Genomic DNA, 26503 nt, shown 5'->3' with positions numbered 1-26503 from the left:
CGCCACATCGAACGTACGGGTTATATTCCGTCCCGTTCAGGGCAATGTTCCCAACAGATCTAAACTGTGGTTTGAAATCATAGCATGCAGTGCAAACTTAAATGTATAGATTATTCAATGAAAAGGGTGTACTATATCAAATTTTTGCAAAATTTTTGTTTGTTATTACGAAAAAGCCCTGACAAAGACTCATTTTGTGATTGAGTCGGTGTTTTATATTTTTAGGGATTATTAGATTTTAATCTATGTAGAGCACAACTTCAAAAAACAAGAAAAACGCCACAAGCCGCAAACGTATACTATACGTATATAACCAACCAGATTTTTGCCAATACCTTCTCTGAGGAAACTTTGCAAAATGGGTAGTATATAAGGGTTTCAAACCCATTACATCGTATGCTTACCTCTGAAAGACGAAGCTTGTTTTGTTACGAGTTATGTCTGGAAAACAATTTTTTGGTGTTTTTTGCTTTTTGTTTTGCGTTTGCATTGTTTTGGTTTAAATCATTTTATGAAGAAAAGGGGGATACCTTGAAATAGATTTTCAAATGATAAACATCAGCTATAAAAGGCGAAATACCTTCATTGTTTAGTAAATGAGCAACAACGTTGTTGACACATACAACAGTCATATGAATCATAGGAGATGCAGTGTATAGATCAATCAAACCAACAACTCAAAACTGAACGGTATGAAATTCGCTGTTTTTTGTTTGCTGTATTATTTTAGGAGAATCTCAGTGTTAAAATATTCACTTCTGTCCACGTGCAAGTGGTGGAGTTTCAAAAAAATAGTCTGACTATTGTTGATATGAAAAAAGAATTAATCCAGAAAGCCGTGACGGAGTATTTTTCTTTTCTGTTTTGGTCATTTTCCTCTTCGTTTAGTGTTTGCTTATTTGTATGTGTCTGCAGAAAACTTTTAGTACACCTTTTAGACAAAATATAGTTCCTACGAGTAGCTGTTACTTTGTGCAAAAGTAAAGACAATGGGCAATGAATGTATACTAGTTGAAAGGCTCCACGTTACAGGGTGACGGTAGAACCCGTGACGGAAGTTTCACGTGAATAATGAAATAAATATTTGAAAGTATGATGTGTTTGTCTTGTTGCCCAAGTCGGAAGTACCTGTTCTTATACTATCCACTTTTCGGGGACCAGTGTGCTCTACCATGTAATATGTTGCTTTTTTCATCACAGTCAAGTCGGGATCAGATAATTTGGCTATCAAATAAATGCCACTATGTTTTAACTTAAGTCGAAATAGTCATCAATGCTTAAGATTGCATAGTTTTATTTTAGAAAACACATTTGAAGCAAGTGCGTGTCTGCAAGTCTATATCACTCGTGTTTTTTTCTCCTTCTCTCACAAAAATACAAATAAAAGCTAATATTTAAGTAGACTTGAGGTGAATTTCTAACACAATGGCTTTAATTTGCATGGAATATTTGCCACTGGACGTTAAGCAAAAACAATCAAATCAATCCACTACGCTTGATGCAAAGAAACACTCGCAGTGCTTAGTCTGTCCGATTTATATGATATTTTTGTCAGCAGTTAGTGCACATGGAAAATTAAGTACTGCGTGAATAAAAGGAGATGAGAGGTCCTTGTCAATGAGAAAAAGGGGGGGGGGGGGTAACCATTCAGATATGATAAACGACCTTTCACGACAACGTACCTGACGTGAGACACACACACGTTTAGTAAAATGTAAATGGGATGATTATAAAGCTCATTATTTAACATGTTATTATTAACACCCCCCTTACATCGTTCATCCAAAGGACAGAAAAAGGACTACTAGTAGCTAAGATGTTAGCCTTACGCCACATCGAACGTACGGGTTTTATTCCGTCCCGTTCAGGGCAATGTTCCCAACAGATCTAAACTGTGGTTTGAAATCATAGCATGCAGTGCAAACTTAAATGTATAGATTATTCAATGAAAAGGGTGTACTATATCAAATTTTTGCAAAATTTTTGTTTGTTATTACGAAAAAGCCCTGACAAAGACTCATTTTGTGATTGAGTCGGTGTTTTATATTTTTAGGGATTATTAGATTTTAATCTATGTAGAGCACAACTTCAAAAAACAAGAAAAACGCCACAAGCCGCAAACGTATACTATACGTATATAACCAACCAGATTTTTGCCAATACCTTCTCTGAGGAAACTTTGCAAAATGGGTAGTATATAAGGGTTTCAAACCCATTACATCGTATGCTTACCTCTGAAAGACGAAGCTTGTTTTGTTACGAGTTATGTCTGGAAAACAGTTTTTTGGTGTTTTTTGCTTTTTGTTTTGCGTTTGCATTGTTTTGGTTTAAATCATTTTATGAAGAAAAGGGGGATACCTTGAAATAGATTTTCAAATGATAAACATCAGCTATAAAAGGCGAAATACCTTCATTGTTTAGTAAATGAGCAACAACGTTGTTGACACATACAACAGTCATATGAATCATAGGAGATGCAGTGTATAGATCAATCAAACCAACAACTCAAAACTGAACGGTATGAAATTCGCTGTTTTTTGTTTGCTGTATTATTTTAGGAGAATCTCAGTGTTAAAATATTCACTTCTGTCCACGTGCAAGTGGTGGAGTTTCAAAAAAATAGTCTGACTATTGTTGATATGAAAAAAGAATTAATCCAGAAAGCCGTGACGGAGTATTTTTCTTTTCTGTTTTGGTCATTTTTCTCTTCGTTTAGTGTTTGCTTATTTGTATGTGTCTGCAGAAAACTTTTAGTACACCTTTTAGACAAAATATAGTTCCTACGAGTAGCTGTTACTTTGTGCAAAAGTAAAGACAATGGGCAATGAATGTATACTAGTTGAAAGGCTCCACGTTACAGGGTGACGGTAGAACCCGTGACGGAAGTTTCACGTGAATAATGAAATAAATATTTGAAAGTATGATGTGTTTGTCTTGTTGCCCAAGTCGGAAGTACCTGTTCTTATACTATCCACTTTTCGGGGACCAGTGTGCTCTACCATGTAATATGTTGCTTTTTTCATCACAGTCAAGTCGGGATCAGATAATTTGGCTATCAAATAAATGCCACTATGTTTTAACTTAAGTCGAAATAGTCATCAATGCTTAAGATTGCATAGTTTTATTTTAGAAAACACATTTGAAGCAAGTGCGTGTCTGCAAGTCTATATCACTCGTGTTTTTTTCTCCTTCTCTCACAAAAATACAAATAAAAGCTAATATTTAAGTAGACTTGAGGTGAATTTCTAACACAATGGCTTTAATTTGCATGGAATATTTGCCACTGGACGTTAAGCAAAAACAATCAAATCAATCCACTACGCTTGATGCAAAGAAACACTCGCAGTGCTTAGTCTGTCCGATTTATATGATATTTTTGTCAGCAGTTAGTGCACATGGAAAATTAAGTACTGCGTGAATAAAAGGAGATGAGAGGTCCTTGTCAATGAGAAAAAAGGGGGGGGGGTAACCATTCAGATATGATAAACGACCTTTCACGACAACGTACCTGACGTGAGACACACACACGTTTAGTAAAATGTAAATGGGATGATTATAAAGCTCATTATTTAACATGTTATTATTAACACCCCCCTTACATCGTTCATCCAAAGGACAGAAAAAGGACTACTAGTAGCTAAGATGTTAGCCTTACGCCACATCGAACGTACGGGTTTTATTCCGTCCCGTTCAGGGCAATGTTCCCAACAGATCTAAACTGTGGTTTTGAAATCATAGCATGCAGTGCAAACTTAAATGTATAGATTATTCAATGAAAAGGGTGTACTATATCAAATTTTTGCAAAATTTTTGTTTGTTATTACGAAAAAGCCCTGACAAAGACTCATTTTGTGATTGAGTCGGTGTTTTATATTTTTAGGGATTATTAGATTTTAATCTATGTAGAGCACAACTTCAAAAAACAAGAAAAACGCCACAAGCCGCAAACGTATACTATACGTATATAACCAACCAGATTTTTGCCAATACCTTCTCTGAGGAAACTTTGCAAAATGGGTAGTATATAAGGGTTTCAAACCCATTACATCGTATGCTTACCTCTGAAAGACGAAGCTTGTTTTGTTACGAGTTATGTCTGGAAAACAATTTTTTGGTGTTTTTTGCTTTTTGTTTTGCGTTTGCATTGTTTTGGTTTAAATCATTTTATGAAGAAAAGGGGGATACCTTGAAATAGATTTTCAAATGATAAACATCAGCTATAAAAGGCGAAATACCTTCATTGTTTAGTAAATGAGCAACAACGTTGTTGACACATACAACAGTCATATGAATCATAGGAGATGCAGTGTATAGATCAATCAAACCAACAACTCAAAACTGAACGGTATGAAATTCGCTGTTTTTTGTTTGCTGTATTATTTTAGGAGAATCTCAGTGTTAAAATATTCACTTCTGTCCACGTGCAAGTGGTGGAGTTTCAAAAAAATAGTCTGACTATTGTTGATATGAAAAAAGAATTAATCCAGAAAGCCGTGACGGAGTATTTTTCTTTTCTGTTTTGGTCATTTTCCTCTTCGTTTAGTGTTTGCTTATTTGTATGTGTCTGCAGAAAACTTTTAGTACACCTTTTAGACAAAATATAGTTCCTACGAGTAGCTGTTACTTTGTGCAAAAGTAAAGACAATGGGCAATGAATGTATACTAGTTGAAAGGCTCCACGTTACAGGGTGACGGTAGAACCCGTGACGGAAGTTTCACGTGAATAATGAAATAAATATTTGAAAGTATGATGTGTTTGTCTTGTTGCCCAAGTCGGAAGTACCTGTTCTTATACTATCCACTTTTCGGGGACCAGTGTGCTCTACCATGTAATATGTTGCTTTTTTCATCACAGTCAAGTCGGGATCAGATAATTTGGCTATCAAATAAATGCCACTATGTTTTAACTTAAGTCGAAATAGTCATCAATGCTTAAGATTGCATAGTTTTATTTTAGAAAACACATTTGAAGCAAGTGCGTGTCTGCAAGTCTATATCACTCGTGTTTTTTTCTCCTTCTCTCACAAAAATACAAATAAAAGCTAATATTTAAGTAGACTTGAGGTGAATTTCTAACACAATGGCTTTAATTTGCATGGAATATTTGCCACTGGACGTTAAGCAAAAACAATCAAATCAATCCACTACGCTTGATGCAAAGAAACACTCGCAGTGCTTAGTCTGTCCGATTTATATGATATTTTTGTCAGCAGTTAGTGCACATGGAAAATTAAGTACTGCGTGAATAAAAGGAGATGAGAGGTCCTTGTCAATGAGAAAAAAGGGGGGGGGGTAACCATTCAGATATGATAAACGACCTTTCACGACAACGTACCTGACGTGAGACACACACACGTTTAGTAAAATGTAAATGGGATGATTATAAAGCTCATTATTTAACATGTTATTATTAACACCCCCCTTACATCGTTCATCCAAAGGACAGAAAAAGGACTACTAGTAGCTAAGATGTTAGCCTTACGCCACATCGAACGTACGGGTTTTATTCCGTCCCGTTCAGGGCAATGTTCCCAACAGATCTAAACTGTGGTTTGAAATCATAGCATGCAGTGCAAACTTAAATGTATAGATTATTCAATGAAAAGGGTGTACTATATCAAATTTTTGCAAAATTTTTGTTTGTTATTACGAAAAAGCCCTGACAAAGACTCATTTTGTGATTGAGTCGGTGTTTTATATTTTTAGGGATTATTAGATTTTAATCTATGTAGAGCACAACTTCAAAAAACAAGAAAAACGCCACAAGCCGCAAACGTATACTATACGTATATAACCAACCAGATTTTTGCCAATACCTTCTCTGAGGAAACTTTGCAAAATGGGTAGTATATAAGGGTTTCAAACCCATTACATCGTATGCTTACCTCTGAAAGACGAAGCTTGTTTTGTTACGAGTTATGTCTGGAAAACAATTTTTTGGTGTTTTTTGCTTTTTGTTTTGCGTTTGCATTGTTTTGGTTTAAATCATTTTATGAAGAAAAGGGGGATACCTTGAAATAGATTTTCAAATGATAAACATCAGCTATAAAAGGCGAAATACCTTCATTGTTTAGTAAATGAGCAACAACGTTGTTGACACATACAACAGTCATATGAATCATAGGAGATGCAGTGTATAGATCAATCAAACCAACAACTCAAAACTGAACGGTATGAAATTCGCTGTTTTTTGTTTGCTGTATTATTTTAGGAGAATCTCAGTGTTAAAATATTCACTTCTGTCCACGTGCAAGTGGTGGAGTTTCAAAAAAATAGTCTGACTATTGTTGATATGAAAAAAGAATTAATCCAGAAAGCCGTGACGGAGTATTTTTCTTTTCTGTTTTGGTCATTTTCCTCTTCGTTTAGTGTTTGCTTATTTGTATGTGTCTGCAGAAAACTTTTAGTACACCTTTTAGACAAAATATAGTTCCTACGAGTAGCTGTTACTTTGTGCAAAAGTAAAGACAATGGGCAATGAATGTATACTAGTTGAAAGGCTCCACGTTACAGGGTGACGGTAGAACCCGTGACGGAAGTTTCACGTGAATAATGAAATAAATATTTGAAAGTATGATGTGTTTGTCTTGTTGCCCAAGTCGGAAGTACCTGTTCTTATACTATCCACTTTTCGGGGACCAGTGTGCTCTACCATGTAATATGTTGCTTTTTTCATCACAGTCAAGTCGGGATCAGATAATTTGGCTATCAAATAAATGCCACTATGTTTTAACTTAAGTCGAAATAGTCATCAATGCTTAATATTGCATAGTTTTATTTTAGAAAACACATTTGAAGCAAGTGCGTGTCTGCAAGTCTATATCACTCGTGTTTTTTTCTCCTTCTCTCACAAAAATACAAATAAAAGCTAATATTTAAGTAGACTTGAGGTGAATTTCTAACACAATGGCTTTAATTTGCATGGAATATTTGCCACTGGACGTTAAGCAAAAACAATCAAATCAATCCACTACGCTTGATGCAAAGAAACACTCGCAGTGCTTAGTCTGTCCGATTTATATGATATTTTTGTCAGCAGTTAGTGCACATGGAAAATTAAGTACTGCGTGAATAAAAGGAGATGAGAGGTCCTTGTCAATGAGAAAAAGGGGGGGGGGGGTAACCATTCAGATATGATAAACGACCTTTCACGACAACGTACCTGACGTGAGACACACACACGTTTAGTAAAATGTAAATGGGATGATTATAAAGCTCATTATTTAACATGTTATTATTAACACCCCCCTTACATCGTTCATCCAAAGGACAGAAAAAGGACTACTAGTAGCTAAGATGTTAGCCTTACGCCACATCGAACGTACGGGTTTTATTCCGTCCCGTTCAGGGCAATGTTCCCAACAGATCTAAACTGTGGTTTGAAATCATAGCATGCAGTGCAAACTTAAATGTATAGATTATTCAATGAAAAGGGTGTACTATATCAAATTTTTGCAAAATTTTTGTTTGTTATTACGAAAAAGCCCTGACAAAGACTCATTTTGTGATTGAGTCGGTGTTTTATATTTTTAGGGATTATTAGATTTTAATCTATGTAGAGCACAACTTCAAAAAACAAGAAAAACGCCACAAGCCGCAAACGTATACTATACGTATATAACCAACCAGATTTTTGCCAATACCTTCTCTGAGGAAACTTTGCAAAATGGGTAGTATATAAGGGTTTCAAACCCATTACATCGTATGCTTACCTCTGAAAGACGAAGCTTGTTTTGTTACGAGTTATGTCTGGAAAACAATTTTTTGGTGTTTTTTGCTTTTTGTTTTGCGTTTGCATTGTTTTGGTTTAAATCATTTTATGAAGAAAAGGGGGATACCTTGAAATAGATTTTCAAATGATAAACATCAGCTATAAAAGGCGAAATACCTTCATTGTTTAGTAAATGAGCAACAACGTTGTTGACACATACAACAGTCATATGAATCATAGGAGATGCAGTGTATAGATCAATCAAACCAACAACTCAAAACTGAACGGTATGAAATTCGCTGTTTTTTGTTTGCTGTATTATTTTAGGAGAATCTCAGTGTTAAAATATTCACTTCTGTCCACGTGCAAGTGGTGGAGTTTCAAAAAAATAGTCTGACTATTGTTGATATGAAAAAAGAATTAATCCAGAAAGCCGTGACGGAGTATTTTTCTTTTCTGTTTTGGTCATTTTCCTCTTCGTTTAGTGTTTGCTTATTTGTATGTGTCTGCAGAAAACTTTTAGTACACCTTTTAGACAAAATATAGTTCCTACGAGTAGCTGTTACTTTGTGCAAAAGTAAAGACAATGGGCAATGAATGTATACTAGTTGAAAGGCTCCACGTTACAGGGTGACGGTAGAACCCGTGACGGAAGTTTCACGTGAATAATGAAATAAATATTTGAAAGTATGATGTGTTTGTCTTGTTGCCCAAGTCGGAAGTACCTGTTCTTATACTATCCACTTTTCGGGGACCAGTGTGCTCTACCATGTAATATGTTGCTTTTTTCATCACAGTCAAGTCGGGATCAGATAATTTGGCTATCAAATAAATGCCACTATGTTTTAACTTAAGTCGAAATAGTCATCAATGCTTAATATTGCATAGTTTTATTTTAGAAAACACATTTGAAGCAAGTGCGTGTCTGCAAGTCTATATCACTCGTGTTTTTTTCTCCTTCTCTCACAAAAATACAAATAAAAGCTAATATTTAAGTAGACTTGAGGTGAATTTCTAACACAATGGCTTTAATTTGCATGGAATATTTGCCACTGGACGTTAAGCAAAAACAATCAAATCAATCCACTACGCTTGATGCAAAGAAACACTCGCAGTGCTTAGTCTGTCCGATTTATATGATATTTTTGTCAGCAGTTAGTGCACATGGAAAATTAAGTACTGCGTGAATAAAAGGAGATGAGAGGTCCTTGTCAATGAGAAAAAGGGGGGGGGGGGGTAACCATTCAGATATGATAAACGACCTTTCACGACAACGTACCTGACGTGAGACACACACACGTTTAGTAAAATGTAAATGGGATGATTATAAAGCTCATTATTTAACATGTTATTATTAACACCCCCCTTACATCGTTCATCCAAAGGACAGAAAAAGGACTACTAGTAGCTTAGATGTTAGCCTTACGCCACATCGAACGTACGGGTTTTATTCCGTCCCGTTCAGGGCAATGTTCCCAACAGATCTAAACTGTGGTTTGAAATCATAGCATGCAGTGCAAACTTAAATGTATAGATTATTCAATGAAAAGGGTGTACTATATCAAATTTTTGCAAAATTTTTGTTTGTTATTACGAAAAAGCCCTGACAAAGACTCATTTTGTGATTGAGTCGGTGTTTTATATTTTTAGGGATTATTAGATTTTAATCTATGTAGAGCACAACTTCAAAAAACAAGAAAAACGCCACAAGCCGCAAACGTATACTATACGTATATAACCAACCAGATTTTTGCCAATACCTTCTCTGAGGAAACTTTGCAAAATGGGTAGTATATAAGGGTTTCAAACCCATTACATCGTATGCTTACCTCTGAAAGACGAAGCTTGTTTTGTTACGAGTTATGTCTGGAAAACAATTTTTTGGTGTTTTTTGCTTTTTGTTTTGCGTTTGCATTGTTTTGGTTTAAATCATTTTATGAAGAAAAGGGGGATACCTTGAAATAGATTTTCAAATGATAAACATCAGCTATAAAAGGCGAAATACCTTCATTGTTTAGTAAATGAGCAACAACGTTGTTGACACATACAACAGTCATATGAATCATAGGAGATGCAGTGTATAGATCAATCAAACCAACAACTCAAAACTGAACGGTATGAAATTCGCTGTTTTTTGTTTGCTGTATTATTTTAGGAGAATCTCAGTGTTAAAATATTCACTTCTGTCCACGTGCAAGTGGTGGAGTTTCAAAAAAATAGTCTGACTATTGTTGATATGAAAAAAGAATTAATCCAGAAAGCCGTGACGGAGTATTTTTCTTTTCTGTTTTGGTCATTTTCCTCTTCGTTTAGTGTTTGCTTATTTGTATGTGTCTGCAGAAAACTTTTAGTACACCTTTTAGACAAAATATAGTTCCTACGAGTAGCTGTTACTTTGTGCAAAAGTAAAGACAATGGGCAATGAATGTATACTAGTTGAAAGGCTCCACGTTACAGGGTGACGGTAGAACCCGTGACGGAAGTTTCACGTGAATAATGAAATAAATATTTGAAAGTATGATGTGTTTGTCTTGTTGCCCAAGTCGGAAGTACCTGTTCTTATACTATCCACTTTTCGGGGACCAGTGTGCTCTACCATGTAATATGTTGCTTTTTTCATCACAGTCAAGTCGGGATCAGATAATTTGGCTATCAAATAAATGCCACTATGTTTTAACTTAAGTCGAAATAGTCATCAATGCTTAAGATTGCATAGTTTTATTTTAGAAAACACATTTGAAGCAAGTGCGTGTCTGCAAGTCTATATCACTCGTGTTTTTTTCTCCTTCTCTCACAAAAATACAAATAAAAGCTAATATTTAAGTAGACTTGAGGTGAATTTCTAACACAATGGCTTTAATTTGCATGGAATATTTGCCACTGGACGTTAAGCAAAAACAATCAAATCAATCCACTACGCTTGATGCAAAGAAACACTCGCAGTGCTTAGTCTGTCCGATTTATATGATATTTTTGTCAGCAGTTAGTGCACATGGAAAATTAAGTACTGCGTGAATAAAAGGAGATGAGAGGTCCTTGTCAATGAGAAAAAGGGGGGGGGGGTAACCATTCAGATATGATAAACGACCTTTCACGACAACGTACCTGACGTGAGACACACACACGTTTAGTAAAATGTAAATGGGATGATTATAAAGCTCATTATTTAACATGTTATTATTAACACCCCCCTTACATCGTTCATCCAAAGGACAGAAAAAGGACTACTAGTAGCTAAGATGTTAGCCTTACGCCACATCGAACGTACGGGTTTTATTCCGTCCCGTTCAGGGCAATGTTCCCAACAGATCTAAACTGTGGTTTGAAATCATAGCATGCAGTGCAAACTTAAATGTATAGATTATTCAATGAAAAGGGTGTACTATATCAAATTTTTGCAAAATTTTTGTTTGTTATTACGAAAAAGCCCTGACAAAGACTCATTTTGTGATTGAGTCGGTGTTTTATATTTTTAGGGATTATTAGATTTTAATCTATGTAGAGCACAACTTCAAAAAACAAGAAAAACGCCACAAGCCGCAAACGTATACTATACGTATATAACCAACCAGATTTTTGCCAATACCTTCTCTGAGGAAACTTTGCAAAATGGGTAGTATATAAGGGTTTCAAACCCATTACATCGTATGCTTACCTCTGAAAGACGAAGCTTGTTTTGTTACGAGTTATGTCTGGAAAACAATTTTTTGGTGTTTTTTGCTTTTTGTTTTGCGTTTGCATTGTTTTGGTTTAAATCATTTTATGAAGAAAAGGGGGATACCTTGAAATAGATTTTCAAATGATAAACATCAGCTATAAAAGGCGAAATACCTTCATTGTTTAGTAAATGAGCAACAACGTTGTTGACACATACAACAGTCACATGAATCATAGGAGATGCAGTGTATAGATCAATCAAACCAACAACTCAAAACTGAACGGTATGAAATTCGCTGTTTTTTGTTTGCTGTATTATTTTAGGAGAATCTCAGTGTTAAAATATTCACTTCTGTCCACGTGCAAGTGGTGGAGTTTCAAAAAAATAGTCTGACTATTGTTGATATGAAAAAAGAATTAATCCAGAAAGCCGTGACGGAGTATTTTTCTTTTCTGTTTTGGTCATTTTCCTCTTCGTTTAGTGTTTGCTTATTTGTATGTGTCTGCAGAAAACTTTTAGTACACCTTTTAGACAAAATATAGTTCCTACGAGTAGCTGTTACTTTGTGCAAAAGTAAAGACAATGGGCAATGAATGTATACTAGTTGAAAGGCTCCACGTTACAGGGTGACGGTAGAACCCGTGACGGAAGTTTCACGTGAATAATGAAATAAATATTTGAAAGTATGATGTGTTTGTCTTGTTGCCCAAGTCGGAAGTACCTGTTCTTATACTATCCACTTTTCGGGGACCAGTGTGCTCTACCATGTAATATGTTGCTTTTTTCATCACAGTCAAGTCGGGATCAGATAATTTGGCTATCAAATAAATGCCACTATGTTTTAACTTAAGTCGAAATAGTCATCAATGCTTAAGATTGCATAGTTTTATTTTAGAAAACACATTTGAAGCAAGTGCGTGTCTGCAAGTCTATATCACTCGTGTTTTTTTCTCCTTCTCTCACAAAAATACAAATAAAAGCTAATATTTAAGTAGACTTGAGGTGAATTTCTAACACAATGGCTTTAATTTGCATGGAATATTTGCCACTGGACGTTAAGCAAAAACAATCAAATCAATCCACTACGCTTGATGCAAAGAAACACTCGCAGTGCTTAGTCTGTCCGATTTATATGATATTTTTGTCAGCAGTTAGTGCACATGGAAAATTAAGTACTGCGTGAATAAAAGGAGATGAGAGGTCCTTGTCAATGAGAAAAAGGGGGGGGGGGTAACCATTCAGATATGATAAACGACCTTTCACGACAACGTACCTGACGTGAGACACACACACGTTTAGTAAAATGTAAATGGGATGATTATAAAGCTCATTATTTAACATGTTATTATTAACACCCCCCTTACATCGTTCATCCAAAGGACAGAAAAAGGACTACTAGTAGCTAAGATGTTAGCCTTACGCCACATCGAACGTACGGGTTTTATTCCGTCCCGTTCAGGGCAATGTTCCCAACAGATCTAAACTGTGGTTTGAAATCATAGCATGCAGTGCAAACTTAAATGTATAGATTATTCAATGAAAAGGGTGTACTATATCAAATTTTTGCAAAATTTGTGTTTGTTATTACGAAAAAGCCCTGACAAAGACTCATTTTGTGATTGAGTCGGTGTTTTATATTTTTAGGGATTATTAGATTTTAATCTATGTAGAGCACAACTTCAAAAAACAAGAAAAACGCCACAAGCCGCAAACGTATACTATACGTATATAACCAACCAGATTTTTGCCAATACCTTCTCTGAGGAAACTTTGCAAAATGGGTAGTATATAAGGGTTTCAAACCCATTACATCGTATGCTTACCTCTGAAAGACGAAGCTTGTTTTGTTACGAGTTATGTCTGGAAAACAATTTTTTGGTGTTTTTTGCTTTTTGTTTTGCGTTTGCATTGTTTTGGTTTAAATCATTTTATGAAGAAAAGGGGGATACCTTGAAATAGATTTTCAAATGATAAACATCAGCTATAAAAGGCGAAATACCTTCATTGTTTAGTAAATGAGCAACAACGTTGTTGACACATACAACAGTCATATGAATCATAGGAGATGCAGTGTATAGATCAATCAAACCAACAACTCAAAACTGAACGGTATGAAATTCGCTGTTTTTTGTTTGCTGTATTATTTTAGGAGAATCTCAGTGTTAAAATATTCACTTCTGTCCACGTGCAAGTGGTGGAGTTTCAAAAAAATAGTCTGACTATTGTTGATATGAAAAAAGAATTAATCCAGAAAGCCGTGACGGAGTATTTTTCTTTTCTGTTTTGGTCATTTTCCTCTTCGTTTAGTGTTTGCTTATTTGTATGTGTCTGCAGAAAACTTTTAGTACACCTTTTAGACAAAATATAGTTCCTACGAGTAGCTGTTACTTTGTGCAAAAGTAAAGACAATGGGCAATGAATGTATACTAGTTGAAAGGCTCCACGTTACAGGGTGACGGTAGAACCCGTGACGGAAGTTTCACGTGAATAATGAAATAAATATTTGAAAGTATGATGTGTTTGTCTTGTTGCCCAAGTCGGAAGTACCTGTTCTTATACTATCCACTTTTCGGGGACCAGTGTGCTCTACCATGTAATATGTTGCTTTTTTCATCACAGTCAAGTCGGGATCAGATAATTTGGCTATCAAATAAATGCCACTATGTTTTAACTTAAGTCGAAATAGTCATCAATGCTTAAGATTGCATAGTTTTATTTTAGAAAACACATTTGAAGCAAGTGCGTGTCTGCAAGTCTATATCACTCGTGTTTTTTTCTCCTTCTCTCACAAAAATACAAATAAAAGCTAATATTTAAGTAGACTTGAGGTGAATTTCTAACACAATGGCTTTAATTTGCATGGAATATTTGCCACTGGACGTTAAGCAAAAACAATCAAATCAATCCACTACGCTTGATGCAAAGAAACACTCGCAGTGCTTAGTCTGTCCGATTTATATGATATTTTTGTCAGCAGTTAGTGCACATGGAAAATTAAGTACTGCGTGAATAAAAGGAGATGAGAGGTCCTTGTCAATGAGAAAAAGGGGGGGGGGTAACCATTCAGATATGATAAACGACCTTTCACGACAACGTACCTGACGTGAGACACACACACGTTTAGTAAAATGTAAATGGGATGATTATAAAGCTCATTATTTAACATGTTATTATTAACACCCCCCTTACATCGTTCATCCAAAGGACAGAAAAAGGACTACTAGTAGCTAAGATGTTAGCCTTACGCCACATCGAACGTACGGGTTTTATTCCGTCCCGTTCAGGGCAATGTTCCCAACAGATCTAAACTGTGGTTTGAAATCATAGCATGCAGTGCAAACTTAAATGTATAGATTATTCAATGAAAAGGGTGTACTATATCAAATTTTTGCAAAATTTGTGTTTGTTATTACGAAAAAGCCCTGACAAAGACTCATTTTGTGATTGAGTCGGTGTTTTATATTTTTAGGGATTATTAGATTTTAATCTATGTAGAGCACAACTTCAAAAAACAAGAAAAACGCCACAAGCCGCAAACGTATACTATACGTATATAACCAACCAGATTTTTGCCAATACCTTCTCTGAGGAAACTTTGCAAAATGGGTAGTATATAAGGGTTTCAAACCCATTACATCGTATGCTTACCTCTGAAAGACGAAGCTTGTTTTGTTACGAGTTATGTCTGGAAAACAATTTTTTGGTGTTTTTTGCTTTTTGTTTTGCGTTTGCATTGTTTTGGTTTAAATCATTTTATGAAGAAAAGGGGGATACCTTGAAATAGATTTTCAAATGATAAACATCAGCTATAAAAGGCGAAATACCTTCATTGTTTAGTAAATGAGCAACAACGTTGTTGACACATACAACAGTCATATGAATCATAGGAGATGCAGTGTATAGATCAATCAAACCAACAACTCAAAACTGAACGGTATGAAATTCGCTGTTTTTTGTTTGCTGTATTATTTTAGGAGAATCTCAGTGTTAAAATATTCACTTCTGTCCACGTGCAAGTGGTGGAGTTTCAAAAAAATAGTCTGACTATTGTTGATATGAAAAAAGAATTAATCCAGAAAGCCGTGACGGAGTATTTTTCTTTTCTGTTTTGGTCATTTTCCTCTTCGTTTAGTGTTTGCTTATTTGTATGTGTCTGCAGAAAACTTTTAGTACACCTTTTAGACAAAATATAGTTCCTACGAGTAGCTGTTACTTTGTGCAAAAGTAAAGACAATGGGCAATGAATGTATACTAGTTGAAAGGCTCCACGTTACAGGGTGACGGTAGAACCCGTGACGGAAGTTTCACGTGAATAATGAAATAAATATTTGAAAGTATGATGTGTTTGTCTTGTTGCCCAAGTCGGAAGTACCTGTTCTTATACTATCCACTTTTCGGGGACCAGTGTGCTCTACCATGTAATATGTTGCTTTTTTCATCACAGTCAAGTCGGGATCAGATAATTTGGCTATCAAATAAATGCCACTATGTTTTAACTTAAGTCGAAATAGTCATCAATGCTTAAGATTGCATAGTTTTATTTTAGAAAACACATTTGAAGCAAGTGCGTGTCTGCAAGTCTATATCACTCGTGTTTTTTTCTCCTTCTCTCACAAAAATACAAATAAAAGCTAATATTTAAGTAGACTTGAGGTGAATTTCTAACACAATGGCTTTAATTTGCATGGAATATTTGCCACTGGACGTTAAGCAAAAACAATCAAATCAATCCACTACGCTTGATGCAAAGAAACACTCGCAGTGCTTAGTCTGTCCGATTTATATGATATTTTTGTCAGCAGTTAGTGCACATGGAAAATTAAGTACTGCGTGAATAAAAGGAGATGAGAGGTCCTTGTCAATGAGAAAAAGGGGGGGGGGTAACCATTCAGATATGATAAACGACCTTTCACGACAACGTACCTGACGTGAGACACACACACGTTTAGTAAAATGTAAATGGGATGATTATAAAGCTCATTATTTAACATGTTATTATTAACACCCCCCTTACATCGTTCATCCAAAGGACAGAAAAAGGACTACTAGTAGCTAAGATGTTAGCCTTACGCCACATCGAACGTACGGGTTTTATTCCGTCCCGTTCAGGGCAATGTTCCCAACAGATCTAAACTGTGGTTTGAAATCATAGCATGCAGTGCAAACTTAAATGTATAGATTATTCAATGAAAAGGGTGTACTATATCAAATTTTTGCAAAATTTTTGTTTGTTATTACGAAAAAGCCCTGACAAAGACTCATTTTGTGATTGAGTCGGTGTTTTATATTTTTAGGGATTATTAGATTTTAATCTATGTAGAGCACAACTTCAAAAAACAAGAAAAACGCCACAAGCCGCAAACGTATACTATACGTATATAACAAACCAGATTTTTGCCAATACCTTCTCTGAGGAAACTTTGCAAAATGGGTAGTATATAAGGGTTTCAAACCCATTACATCGTATGCTTACCTCTGAAAGACGAAGCTTGTTTTGTTACGAGTTATGTCTGGAAAACAATTTTTTGGTGTTTTTTGCTTTTTGTTTTGCGTTTGCATTGTTTTGGTTTAAATCATTTTATGAAGAAAAGGGGGATACCTTGAAATAGATTTTCAAATGATAAACATCAGCTATAAAAGGCGAAATACCTTCATTGTTTAGTAAATGAGCAACAACGTTGTTGACACATACAACAGTCATATGAATCATAGGAGATGCAGTGTATAGATCAATCAAACCAACAACTCAAAACTGAACGGTATGAAATTCGCTGTTTTTTGTTTGCTGTATTATTTTAGGAGAATCTCAGTGTTAAAATATTCACTTCTGTCCACGTGCAAGTGGTGGAGTTTCAAAAAAATAGTCTGACTATTGTTGATATGAAAAAAGAATTAATCCAGAAAGCCGTGACGGAGTATTTTTCTTTTCTGTTTTGGTCATTTTCCTCTTCGTTTAGTGTTTGCTTATTTGTATGTGTCTGCAGAAAACTTTTAGTACACCTTTTAGACAAAATATAGTTCCTACGAGTAGCTGTTACTTTGTGCAAAAGTAAAGACAATGGGCAATGAATGTATACTAGTTGAAAGGCTCCACGTTACAGGGTGACGGTAGAACCCGTGACGGAAGTTTCACGTGAATAATGAAATAAATATTTGAAAGTATGATGTGTTTGTCTTGTTGCCCAAGTCGGAAGTACCTGTTCTTATACTATCCACTTTTCGGGGACCAGTGTGCTCTACCATGTAATATGTTGCTTTTTTCATCACAGTCAATTAAGTACTGCGTGAATAAAAGGAGATGAGAGGTCCTTGTCAATGAGAAAAAGGGGGGGGGGTAACCATTCAGATATGATAAACGACCTTTCACGACAACGTACCTGACGTGAGACACACACACGTTTAGTAAAATGTAAATGGGATGATTATAAAGCTCATTATTTAACATGTTATTATTAACACCCCCCTTACATCGTTCATCCAAAGGACAGAAAAAGGACTACTAGTAGCTAAGATGTTAGCCTTACGCCACATCGAACGTACGGGTTTTATTCCGTCCCGTTCAGGGCAATGTTCCCAACAGATCTAAACTGTGGTTTGAAATCATAGCATGCAGTGCAAACTTAAATGTATAGATTATTCAATGAAAAGGGTGTACTATATCAAATTTTTGCAAAATTTGTGTTTGTTATTACGAAAAAGCCCTGACAAAGACTCATTTTGTGATTGAGTCGGTGTTTTATATTTTTAGGGATTATTAGATTTTAATCTATGTAGAGCACAACTTCAAAAAACAAGAAAAACGCCACAAGCCGCAAACGTATACTATACGTATATAACCAACCAGATTTTTGCCAATACCTTCTCTGAGGAAACTTTGCAAAATGGGTAGTATATAAGGGTTTCAAACCCATTACATCGTATGCTTACCTCTGAAAGACGAAGCTTGTTTTGTTACGAGTTATGTCTGGAAAACAATTTTTTGGTGTTTTTTGCTTTTTGTTTTGCGTTTGCATTGTTTTGGTTTAAATCATTTTATGAAGAAAAGGGGGATACCTTGAAATAGATTTTCAAATGATAAACATCAGCTATAAAAGGCGAAATACCTTCATTGTTTAGTAAATGAGCAACAACGTTGTTGACACATACAACAGTCATATGAATCATAGGAGATGCAGTGTATAGATCAATCAAACCAACAACTCAAAACTGAACGGTATGAAATTCGCTGTTTTTTGTTTGCTGTATTATTTTAGGAGAATCTCAGTGTTAAAATATTCACTTCTGTCCACGTGCAAGTGGTGGAGTTTCAAAAAAATAGTCTGACTATTGTTGATATGAAAAAAGAATTAATCCAGAAAGCCGTGACGGAGTATTTTTCTTTTCTGTTTTGGTCATTTTCCTCTTCGTTTAGTGTTTGCTTATTTGTATGTGTCTGCAGAAAACTTTTAGTACACCTTTTAGACAAAATATAGTTCCTACGAGTAGCTGTTACTTTGTGCAAAAGTAAAGACAATGGGCAATGAATGTATACTAGTTGAAAGGCTCCACGTTACAGGGTGACGGTAGAACCCGTGACGGAAGTTTCACGTGAATAATGAAATAAATATTTGAAAGTATGATGTGTTTGTCTTGTTGCCCAAGTCGGAAGTACCTGTTCTTATACTATCCACTTTTCGGGGACCAGTGTGCTCTACCATGTAATATGTTGCTTTTTTCATCACAGTCAAGTCGGGATCAGATAATTTGGCTATCAAATAAATGCCACTATGTTTTAACTTAAGTCGAAATAGTCATCAATGCTTAAGATTGCATAGTTTTATTTTAGAAAACACATTTGAAGCAAGTGCGTGTCTGCAAGTCTATATCACTCGTGTTTTTTTCTCCTTCTCTCACAAAAATACAAATAAAAGCTAATATTTAAGTAGACTTGAGGTGAATTTCTAACACAATGGCTTTAATTTGCATGGAATATTTGCCACTGGACGTTAAGCAAAAACAATCAAATCAATCCACTACGCTTGATGCAAAGAAACACTCGCAGTGCTTAGTCTGTCCGATTTATATGATATTTTTGTCAGCAGTTAGTGCACATGGAAAATTAAGTACTGCGTGAATAAAAGGAGATGAGAGGTCCTTGTCAATGAGAAAAAGGGGGGGGGGGTAACCATTCAGATATGATAAACGACCTTTCACGACAACGTACCTGACGTGAGACACACACACGTTTAGTAAAATGTAAATGGGATGATTATAAAGCTCATTATTTAACATGTTATTATTAACACCCCCCTTACATCGTTCATCCAAAGGACAGAAAAAGGACTACTAGTAGCTAAGATGTTAGCCTTACGCCACATCGAACGTACGGGTTTTATTCCGTCCCGTTCAGGGCAATGTTCCCAACAGATCTAAACTGTGGTTTGAAATCATAGCATGCAGTGCAAACTTAAATGTATAGATTATTCAATGAAAAGGGTGTACTATATCAAATTTTTGCAAAATTTTTGTTTGTTATTACGAAAAAGCCCTGACAAAGACTCATTTTGTGATTGAGTCGGTGTTTTATATTTTTAGGGATTATTAGATTTTAATCTATGTAGAGCACAACTTCAAAAAACAAGAAAAACGCCACAAGCCGCAAACGTATACTATACGTATATAACAAACCAGATTTTTGCCAATACCTTCTCTGAGGAAACTTTGCAAAATGGGTAGTATATAAGGGTTTCAAACCCATTACATCGTATGCTTACCTCTGAAAGACGAAGCTTGTTTTGTTACGAGTTATGTCTGGAAAACAATTTTTTGGTGTTTTTTGCTTTTTGTTTTGCGTTTGCATTGTTTTGGTTTAAATCATTTTATGAAGAAAAGGGGGATACCTTGAAATAGATTTTCAAATGATAAACATCAGCTATAAAAGGCGAAATACCTTCATTGTTTAGTAAATGAGCAACAACGTTGTTGACACATACAACAGTCATATGAATCATAGGAGATGCAGTGTATAGATCAATCAAACCAACAACTCAAAACTGAACGGTATGAAATTCGCTGTTTTTTGTTTGCTGTATTATTTTAGGAGAATCTCAGTGTTAAAATATTCACTTCTGTCCACGTGCAAGTGGTGGAGTTTCAAAAAAATAGTCTGACTATTGTTGATATGAAAAAAGAATTAATCCAGAAAGCCGTGACGGAGTATTTTTCTTTTCTGTTTTGGTCATTTTCCTCTTCGTTTAGTGTTTGCTTATTTGTATGTGTCTGCAGAAAACTTTTAGTACACCTTTTAGACAAAATATAGTTCCTACGAGTAGCTGTTACTTTGTGCAAAAGTAAAGACAATGGGCAATGAATGTATACTAGTTGAAAGGCTCCACGTTACAGGGTGACGGTAGAACCCGTGACGGAAGTTTCACGTGAATAATGAAATAAATATTTGAAAGTATGATGTGTTTGTCTTGTTGCCCAAGTCGGAAGTACCTGTTCTTATACTATCCACTTTTCGGGGACCAGTGTGCTCTACCATGTAATATGTTGCTTTTTTCATCACAGTCAATTAAGTACTGCGTGAATAAAAGGAGATGAGAGGTCCTTGTCAATGAGAAAAAGGGGGGGGGGGGGTAACCATTCAGATATGATAAACGACCTTTCACGACAACGTACCTGACGTGAGACACACACACGTTTAGTAAAATGTAAATGGGATGATTATAAAGCTCATTATTTAACATGTTATTATTAACACCCCCCTTACATCGTTCATCCAAAGGACAGAAAAAGGACTACTAGTAGCTAAGATGTTAGCCTTACGCCACATCGAACGTACGGGTTTTATTCCGTCCCGTTCAGGGCAATGTTCCCAACAGATCTAAACTGTGGTTTGAAATCATAGCATGCAGTGCAAACTTAAATGTATAGATTATTCAATGAAAAGGGTGTACTATATCAAATTTTTGCAAAATTTGTGTTTGTTATTACGAAAAAGCCCTGACAAAGACTCATTTTGTGATTGAGTCGGTGTTTTATATTTTTAGGGATTATTAGATTTTAATCTATGTAGAGCACAACTTCAAAAAACAAGAAAAACGCCACAAGCCGCAAACGTATACTATACGTATATAACCAACCAGATTTTTGCCAATACCTTCTCTGAGGAAACTTTGCAAAATGGGTAGTATATAAGGGTTTCAAACCCATTACATCGTATGCTTACCTCTGAAAGACGAAGCTTGTTTTGTTACGAGTTATGTCTGGAAAACAATTTTTTGGTGTTTTTTGCTTTTTGTTTTGCGTTTGCATTGTTTTGGTTTAAATCATTTTATGAAGAAAAGGGGGATACCTTGAAATAGATTTTCAAATGATAAACATCAGCTATAAAAGGCGAAATACCTTCATTGTTTAGTAAATGAGCAACAACGTTGTTGACACATACAACAGTCATATGAATCATAGGAGATGCAGTGTATAGATCAATCAAACCAACAACTCAAAACTGAACGGTATGAAATTCGCTGTTTTTTGTTTGCTGTATTATTTTAGGAGAATCTCAGTGTTAAAATATTCACTTCTGTCCACGTGCAAGTGGTGGAGTTTCAAAAAAATAGTCTGACTATTGTTGATATGAAAAAAGAATTAATCCAGAAAGCCGTGACGGAGTATTTTTCTTTTCTGTTTTGGTCATTTTCCTCTTCGTTTAGTGTTTGCTTATTTGTATGTGTCTGCAGAAAACTTTTAGTACACCTTTTAGACAAAATATAGTTCCTACGAGTAGCTGTTACTTTGTGCAAAAGTAAAGACAATGGGCAATGAATGTATACTAGTTGAAAGGCTCCACGTTACAGGGTGACGGTAGAACCCGTGACGGAAGTTTCACGTGAATAATGAAATAAATATTTGAAAGTATGATGTGTTTGTCTTGTTGCCCAAGTCGGAAGTACCTGTTCTTATACTATCCACTTTTCGGGGACCAGTGTGCTCTACCATGTAATATGTTGCTTTTTTCATCACAGTCAAGTCGGGATCAGATAATTTGGCTATCAAATAAATGCCACTATGTTTTAACTTAAGTCGAAATAGTCATCAATGCTTAAGATTGCATAGTTTTATTTTAGAAAACACATTTGAAGCAAGTGCGTGTCTGCAAGTCTATATCACTCGTGTTTTTTTCTCCTTCTCTCACAAAAATACAAATAAAAGCTAATATTTAAGTAGACTTGAGGTGAATTTCTAACACAATGGCTTTAATTTGCATGGAATATTTGCCACTGGACGTTAAGCAAAAACAATCAAATCAATCCACTACGCTTGATGCAAAGAAACACTCGCAGTGCTTAGTCTGTCCGATTTATATGATATTTTTGTCAGCAGTTAGTGCACATGGAAAATTAAGTACTGCGTGAATAAAAGGAGATGAGAGGTCCTTGTCAATGAGAAAAAGGGGGGGGGGGGTAACCATTCAGATATGATAAACGACCTTTCACGACAACGTACCTGACGTGAGACACACACACGTTTAGTAAAATGTAAATGGGATGATTATAAAGCTCATTATTTAACATGTTATTATTAACACCCCCCTTACATCGTTCATCCAAAGGACAGAAAAAGGACTACTAGTAGCTAAGATGTTAGCCTTACGCCACATCGAACGTACGGGTTTTATTCCGTCCCGTTCAGGGCAATGTTCCCAACAGATCTAAACTGTGGTTTGAAATCATAGCATGCAGTGCAAACTTAAATGTATAGATTATTCAATGAAAAGGGTGTACTATATCAAATTTTTGCAAAATTTTTGTTTGTTATTACGAAAAAGCCCTGACAAAGACTCATTTTGTGATTGAGTCGGTGTTTTATATTTTTAGGGATTATTAGATTTTAATCTATGTAGAGCACAACTTCAAAAAACAAGAAAAACGCCACAAGCCGCAAACGTATACTATACGTATATAACCAACCAGATTTTTGCCAATACCTTCTCTGAGGAAACTTTGCAAAATGGGTAGTATATAAGGGTTTCAAACCCATTACATCGTATGCTTACCTCTGAAAGACGAAGCTTGTTTTGTTACGAGTTATGTCTGGAAAACAATTTTTTGGTGTTTTTTGCTTTTTGTTTTGCGTTTGCATTGTTTTGGTTTAAATCATTTTATGAAGAAAAGGGGGATACCTTGAAATAGATTTTCAAATGATAAACATCAGCTATAAAAGGCGAAATACCTTCATTGTTTAGTAAATGAGCAACAACGTTGTTGACACATACAACAGTCATATGAATCATAGGAGATGCAGTGTACAGATCAATCAAACCAACAACTCAAAACTGAACGGTATGAAATTCGCTGTTTTTTGTTTGCTGTATTATTTTAGGAGAATCTCAGTGTTAAAATATTCACTTCTGTCCACGTGCAAGTGGTGGAGTTTCAAAAAAATAGTCTGACTATTGTTGATATGAAAAAAGAATTAATCCAGAAAGCCGTGACGGAGTATTTTTCTTTTCTGTTTTGGTCATTTTCCTCTTCGTTTAGTGTTTGCTTATTTGTATGTGTCTGCAGAAAACTTTTAGTACACCTTTTAGACAAAATATAGTTCCTACGAGTAGCTGTTACTTTGTGCAAAAGTAAAGACAATGGGCAATGAATGTATACTAGTTGAAAGGCTCCACGTTACAGGGTGACGGTAGAACCCGTGACGGAAGTTTCACGTGAATAATGAAATAAATATTTGAAAGTATGATGTGTTTGTCTTGTTGCCCAAGTCGGAAGTACCTGTTCTTATACTATCCACTTTTCGGGGACCAGTGTGCTCTACCATGTAATATGTTGCTTTTTTCATCACAGTCAAGTCGGGATCAGATAATTTGGCTATCAAATAAATGCCACTATGTTTTAACTTAAGTCGAAATAGTCATCAATGCTTAAGATTGCATAGTTTTATTTTAGAAAACACATTTGAAGCAAGTGCGTGTCTGCAAGTCTATATCACTCGTGTTTTTTTCTCCTTCTCTCACAAAAATACAAATAAAAGCTAATATTTAAGTAGACTTGAGGTGAATTTCTAACACAATGGCTTTAATTTGCATGGAATATTTGCCACTGGACGTTAAGCAAAAACAATCAAATCAATCCACTACGCTTGATGCAAAGAAACACTCGCAGTGCTTAGTCTGTCCGATTTATATGATATTTTTGTCAGCAGTTAGTGCACATGGAAAATTAAGTACTGCGTGAATAAAAGGAGATGAGAGGTCCTTGTCAATGAGAAAAAGGGGGGGGGGGGTAACCATTCAGATATGATAAACGACCTTTCACGACAACGTACCTGACGTGAGACACACACACGTTTAGTAAAATGTAAATGGGATGATTATAAAGCTCATTATTTAACATGTTATTATTAACACCCCCCTTACATCGTTCATCCAAAGGACAGAAAAAGGACTACTAGTAGCTAAGATGTTAGCCTTACGCCACATCGAACGTACGGGTTTTATTCCGTCCCGTTCAGGGCAATGTTCCCAACAGATCTAAACTGTGGTTTGAAATCATAGCATGCAGTGCAAACTTAAATGTATAGATTATTCAATGAAAAGGGTGTACTATATCAAATTTTTGCAAAATTTTTGTTTGTTATTACGAAAAAGCCCTGACAAAGACTCATTTTGTGATTGAGTCGGTGTTTTATATTTTTAGGGATTATTAGATTTTAATCTATGTAGAGCACAACTTCAAAAAACAAGAAAAACGCCACAAGCCGCAAACGTATACTATACGTATATAACAAACCAGATTTTTGCCAATACCTTCTCTGAGGAAACTTTGCAAAATGGGTAGTATATAAGGGTTTCAAACCCATTACATCGTATGCTTACCTCTGAAAGACGAAGCTTGTTTTGTTACGAGTTATGTCTGGAAAACAATTTTTTGGTGTTTTTTGCTTTTTGTTTTGCGTTTGCATTGTTTTGGTTTAAATCATTTTATGAAGAAAAGGGGGATACCTTGAAATAGATTTTCAAATGATAAACATCAGCTATAAAAGGCGAAATACCTTCATTGTTTAGTAAATGAGCAACAACGTTGTTGACACATACAACAGTCATATGAATCATAGGAGATGCAGTGTATAGATCAATCAAACCAACAACTCAAAACTGAACGGTATGAAATTCGCTGTTTTTTGTTTGCTGTATTATTTTAGGAGAATCTCAGTGTTAAAATATTCACTTCTGTCCACGTGCAAGTGGTGGAGTTTCAAAAAAATAGTCTGACTATTGTTGATATGAAAAAAGAATTAATCCAGAAAGCCGTGACGGAGTATTTTTCTTTTCTGTTTTGGTCATTTTCCTCTTCGTTTAGTGTTTGCTTATTTGTATGTGTCTGCAGAAAACTTTTAGTACACCTTTTAGACAAAATATAGTTCCTACGAGTAGCTGTTACTTTGTGCAAAAGTAAAGACAATGGGCAATGAATGTATACTAGTTGAAAGGCTCCACGTTACAGGGTGACGGTAGAACCCGTGACGGAAGTTTCACGTGAATAATGAAATAAATATTTGAAAGTATGATGTGTTTGTCTTGTTGCCCAAGTCGGAAGTACCTGTTCTTATACTATCCACTTTTCGGGGACCAGTGTGCTCTACCATGTAATATGTTGCTTTTTTCATCACAGTCAATTAAGTACTGCGTGAATAAAAGGAGATGAGAGGTCCTTGTCAATGAGAAAAAGGGGGGGGGGTAACCATTCAGATATGATAAACGACCTTTCACGACAACGTACCTGACGTGAGACACACACACGTTTAGTAAAATGTAAATGGGATGATTATAAAGCTCATTATTTAACATGTTATTATTAACACCCCCCTTACATCGTTCATCCAAAGGACAGAAAAAGGACTACTAGTAGCTAAGATGTTAGCCTTACGCCACATCGAACGTACGGGTTTTATTCCGTCCCGTTCAGGGCAATGTTCCCAACAGATCTAAACTGTGGTTTGAAATCATAGCATGCAGTGCAAACTTAAATGTATAGATTATTCAATGAAAAGGGTGTACTATATCAAATTTTTGCAAAATTTTTGTTTGTTATTACGAAAAAGCCCTGACAAAGACTCATTTTGTGATTGAGTCGGTGTTTTATATT

Source organism: Mytilus trossulus, unplaced genomic scaffold (genome assembly GCF_036588685.1).
Source record: "Mytilus trossulus isolate FHL-02 unplaced genomic scaffold, PNRI_Mtr1.1.1.hap1 h1tg000363l__unscaffolded, whole genome shotgun sequence".
Classification (NCBI taxonomy): domain Eukaryota; kingdom Metazoa; phylum Mollusca; class Bivalvia; order Mytilida; family Mytilidae; genus Mytilus; species Mytilus trossulus.
This window is presented reverse-complemented; position numbering follows the sequence as displayed.